A 5,651-nucleotide genomic window follows, 5' to 3' on the forward strand; every position below is an offset into this window, starting at 1 on the left:
TGAACAACTTATGGATAAACAGGACAGGAAAGTGAAGAAAAGAGTGCTATTAAGGATGGCTTCCAGTGTCCTGGCTTGAATATCTGAGGGTTGAAGTCATTTATTGATGCTATGAGGAAAATTGATCAATAATCCACTGATGGGGGGTAGGGGCTGGGGGGTGTTTATACCCAAGCATTCAAGTGGTATTAAATTGACAACAAAGGCAAAAATAAACAAGTACTACATCAAACTAAAAAGCTTCAACACAGATAACCATCAACAAAATGAAAAGGCACCTATAGAATGGGAGAAAATATTTGCAAACCACATATCCAATAAGGGGTTGATATCCAAAAAATACGAGAAACTCATGCAGCTCAATAGCCCACCCCAAAGAAAACATTAAAAAATGGGGAAGAGACCTGAATAGACGTTTTTCCAAAGAAGACATACAAATGGTCAACAGGTACATGAAAAAGTGCTCACTAATTATTGGGGAAGTGCAAATCAAGACAATGAGGTATTGTCTCACGCATGTTAGAGTGGCTATTATGAAAAAAACAAGAGATATCAAATGCTAGTGAGGGTGTGGACAAAGAGGAACCCTGGTACACTTGGTGGGAATGTAAACTGGTACAGCCGCTTTGGAAAATGGTATGGAGGTTCCTCAAGAAATTTAAAATAGACCTACCATATGACTCGGCAATCCTACTTCTGGGTATGTATCTAAAGTAAATGAAATCATTATCTCAAAGAGATTTGTACCCCCAAGTTCATTGCAGGATTATTCACAATAGCCAAGATATGGAAACAACCTAAGCGTCTGTTGATGGATGAATGTGACCTATATCTACATAGATACAGATATATAATGGAATATTATTCAGCCGTAAAAAGAAGGTAACCCTGCCATGTCCAACAACATGGATGAACCTGGAAGGCATTATGCTAAGTTATAAAAAACCAGACAGAGAAAGACAACTATTGCATGGCATTACTTATATGTGGAACCTGGAGGGGGGGGGAAGGGTGGCGGGGGGGGGGGGTCTAACTCATTGAAACAGAATAGAATGGTGATTGCCAGGGGGTAGGGAAATTAGGGAGAAGATGGTAAAAGAGTACAAACTTTCAGTTATAAGATGAGTAATATCTGAAGATCTAATGAAAGCATGGTGAGTAGAGTTCAAAATACTGTATTGTTTAACTGAAATTTGCTAAGGGAGTAGAACTTAAGTGTTATCACAAAACAAAACAAAAAAGTGATGGATGTATTAAGTCAGTGGTGGGAATCCTTTCACAATGTATATGTATAACAAATATCACATTGTATACTTAAAATACATTATAATTGTATTTGTCAATTATATCTCAATAAAGCTGGAAAAATGAAAGAACGAAAGATGGAAAACTGCTATATCCCTCACCGACCCCAGTCTGTCCTACCTCTGCCCCACAAGGTGTCACTGTTGAAACACAGAAGATCTGCTATAGCAAAGACTGTTCACAAGATGGAGCTATTAAAACTTAAGTGCTGGGATAGCCTGCAATTCCTACGTTAAAAAATGCCAAGGCCTCTTTTTTCTAGGACACACCTGTGATGCTAGAGTATAATTTATATTTACTGGAGCTAGAAACTTGTCCTCCCAGCCGGCAATGTGAAGCCCATATGAGCAGTCCAGGCGTCTCTGTCTTCCACAGTGACTTTCTCCTGGGTCAGTCCCTGGTACCTTTTGCTGCCCGCTCAGGTCAGGTCCGCTTCGGGGCATCCAAGGTGATGTATTAACGCTGACCCTCCTGAAGAAAGTGATCGGGTCTCAATAACTTCCTTCCCAGAGGGCTTCTTAGTCTTTGGGGAAGTTTGCTGACTTTCTTCCAGCAACCTTCAAACTCCTTGTACCAAAGGGCAGCATTGACAACTCCCAGAGTGTCCCACTACGCCCTTCCCTTGCTTGCCTTCTATCTGCTAATCAAAAAGAACCTCCCCCCTTCGAGAACCAAGGGTTATTGGGGACCTCCACTAACAGACATGCAGCTGTCAATTTGAAACAGTAGTAAATCTCATTTTCATTACCCATGAGTCAGCTTCTTACCAATACTGATCACTTTTTGTACTATACATTTATGACTATATTCTGCTAAAACATCCTATTGCCATAGGAGTGATTTTCACTAGTTTTGTAAGTATGTAGACTGTTTCCATTTTCTCAGTCTTATACACAACATGGATGCTCTGCTAGAAATTACATTTATATATATAATAATATAAATATTGATTTGACCAAATCTTGTAATATAACTATATTAAGAGGATGATAGATAGTAGGAGAGGGAATGGCACTATAAGAAGAAATTCTCACCTACCTTAATATAACGGCGATAGATGATATCTAAAGGTAGCAAATGCATATTATGGACAAAGAGGTAGAGTGTATAAAAAGCCAGAGGAGAGCCCAGCCAGCATGGCTAAGTGGTTGAGCATCGACCTATGAACGAAGCAGTCTCGGCTCAATTCCCCGTCAGGGCACATGCCCAGGCTGCGGGCTCCATCCCCAGACGGGGGCTGTGCAGGAGGCAGCCCATCAGTGACTCTCAGCATTGATGTTTCTCTCTCTCCCTCCCTCCCTGTCCCTTTCTCTGAAATCAATAAAAACATTTAAAATAAAAAACAGAAGAAACAGCTAAAAGAGTAAGAATTACTTACCTCTAGAGAGGAGGAGTGAAGAAAGTAAGGAGGGATGGGAAAGGGAAATACTCTGTTTTGTCATAAGCCTTTTTAGTACTAAAAAAGGAAAAACTCAGTTTTTTCCCTTCCAATGTAGGGAAAGCCCGGTTTTTCTCTTCTGTGTCTTTCTTTCCGTATTATCCTTCACCTTCAGAGAGAACACTTCACTTCTGACACTTGTAGTCACCAAATGTGTGGTTGTTTTGGAGGTTTTTTTTTCCCACAGCAACAAGCAAGTCTCCAACACCACCTGAGTGTCCTACAATTTAACTCAAGTCTAACACCATCTACCTGGACGTAGCGTCAGATCCCACAAGTTAAGGTACCAGTCCCATAAGACTGCCCGCTTCCCACAACTTCAGACCCCAATTGCAAAACCTACCTGTGCTCCTCACCAATGGGCTGTACATTGGAGGGTCCAGTGACCTTTCCTTGGGTTCGATTAATATGCTACAGTGGCTCACAGAACTCAATGAAACACTTACTTACATTTATCAGTATATTAAAAGACATGATAAAGGATACAGAACGGCCAGTTAAAAAGATACATATTGCAAGATCTGGGAGGGCCCCAAGTAAAGGAACTTCTGTCCCCGCGGAGTTCAGATGTGTCACCCTCCTGGTGCAGATGTGTTCGACAGCCTGGAAGCTCTTTGAACCCCATACCATTGGGATTCTTACGGAGGCTTTCTCCCACAGGCATCAATTATGAACTTTGTTTTTAGCTCCTCTTCCCTATCTGGAAGATGGGGCGGGGGGGGAGGGGGTACTAAATATTTCAAGCTTGTAATCATGGCTTGGTCTTTCTGGTTACCAGCCCCCATGCAGGAGCCCACCCAGAGTCGCCTCAAGGAGCAAGAGATGCCCCTAGCGCTCTTAACACTTAGGAAATTACAAGGGTTTTAGGATCTCTGTGCCAAAAACCAGGGGCAGAGGCCAATACGTATTTTTTTTTCTATTATCTCACAAGTACTATTTGTCTTTTCAATATATATATATAATATTCAATAAAATAAAAATTGAAGAACCAGGACTGGAAGAGATCTTGAGGCAGACAGGGAAGAGAAGCACTTGAATGTCTGAGTCCAGGGTCCCTCCCACGTTTAGAGGTCAGAAAAGAGAAAGAGGAACCAGCAGAGACAGAAGGAGCAGCCAGAACCGTAGGGGGAGAACCACAAGGGAGTAGTGTCTGGGAAACCAAGCGGAGAAAACATTTCCAAAAGGGAGAATGATAGAGCACGCCAAGTGCTGTTAGTTAGAATGAAACTTGATCACTAAGTTTGATATCATCAAGAGCAATGCTGGTGGAGTGAAAGCCTGATCTCAGTGGGCTCCAGAGAGTATGTGACGATGGAAAGTAAAAATGGCAGGAACAGCAACTCTCTGGGAAGGAAAAGATGGGCATTGGTATGTCAAGAGGGGGTTTTGTGCATATAAGTGTGAGCCTCTCTGTGTATGATTTTAAATGAAAATATTTGAATGTTGACGGAAATGACCTGTTATGTTCTAAGCCAGATACGCGATTTATATCGATTTTTTCCTAAAATAAACCCTGTTGGGTCAGACAGCATGAATCTTTTAATATCGATTCAATTTGATAAATTTTAAGATTTTTTTACTTCCATGTATAGTATAGGTTTAGGAGATTAAGCTAGTTTTACCAAGAAAATTGGAAAGCTATCTGTTATTTTCTGTGTTCAAAAGACACAGAGGATATTCTCATTCTTTGAAGTTCTCGCTCATTAAATTGGATCAAGTGAGGAAACATGCTTAAGAAGATCAAACAAACTCGGGTCCTACTCCAGCTCTTTCACAGAAAGTGAAATAAATAATGCTGTATAACCCCGGGCAACTTACTTTACTTCTTTAAACCTAATTTCCATCTCTTTAAAATGGCGTTAATAATAATAATACCTATCTCATGTTGTTGAGGATTTCAAAAGATAATTTATAAAGTGTTTAGCATGGCACTTAAATATAGCTAGATGTTTAGCAAGGCCAATAAATACAGTAAGTGTCACTAATAATTATTTTTCAATGTTTTTTTCCAAATTCTTCTATTAGTTACTGACCTATTAATGTCTTCTGTTGCTTCTTGAATTAATTTTTGCAGAAAGATCATTGGTTTTATCAGGTTAGGATAATTTGGTTTTGTTACCAGGTTGGGAATTTTAGCTCAGTTATAAACAACATGCTATATAAGCTAGCAGACAGGGAGAAAAAGAGCCCAAAGGAATGAAAGGGGGAAATTGATGAATCAACGTCCACAGAGAGATGGGAGAGGGGAGGCCAAGCACACAGATTGATGCTTAGTGAGATAAGCCCAACACACAAAAGAACATTGTATATGACTCCCCTTATGTGAGTTACCTAGAATAGGCGAATTCATAAAGAGACAACGTATAATAGGGGACACCAGGGTCTGGGGAGTTATTGTTGAATGAGTAGATTGTTTCTATTTGGGAAGATGTAAAGCTTCTTGAACAAGACAGTGGTGATAGTTCCACAACATTGTGAATGTTCTTAATGGCTCTGAGTTGTACACTTAAAAATGGTTAAAACCCCCCTAGTTGGTTTGGCTCAATGGTTAGAGCATAGGCCAGTGGACTGAAGGGTCCCAGGTTCGATTCCAACCAAGGCCATGTACCTTGGTTGCAGGCTCGATACCCAGCCCAGCTCGGGTGAGTGCTGGAGGCAACCGGTTGATGTGTCTCTCACACATCAATGTTTCTCTCTCTCTCTCTCCCCCTTCCACTCTCTCTGAAAAAAAAAAAAAAAAAAATGGTAAAAACCATACATTTTATGTTACGCATAATTGACCACCATTTAAAAAATATGTTCTCTTTGAATTTTTTAATATATCTGGTCAACTCATTTATCTGGGTGGACTTTCCAGAGTCTCTGGGCAATAAAAACCCACTTGAACACATTAACCTTCAGAGCAGCT

The sequence above is a fragment of the Miniopterus natalensis genome, chromosome 15 (genome assembly GCF_054644295.1).
Source record: "Miniopterus natalensis isolate mMinNat1 chromosome 15, mMinNat1.hap1, whole genome shotgun sequence".
In the NCBI taxonomy this organism is placed as follows: Eukaryota; Metazoa; Chordata; class Mammalia; order Chiroptera; family Miniopteridae; genus Miniopterus; species Miniopterus natalensis.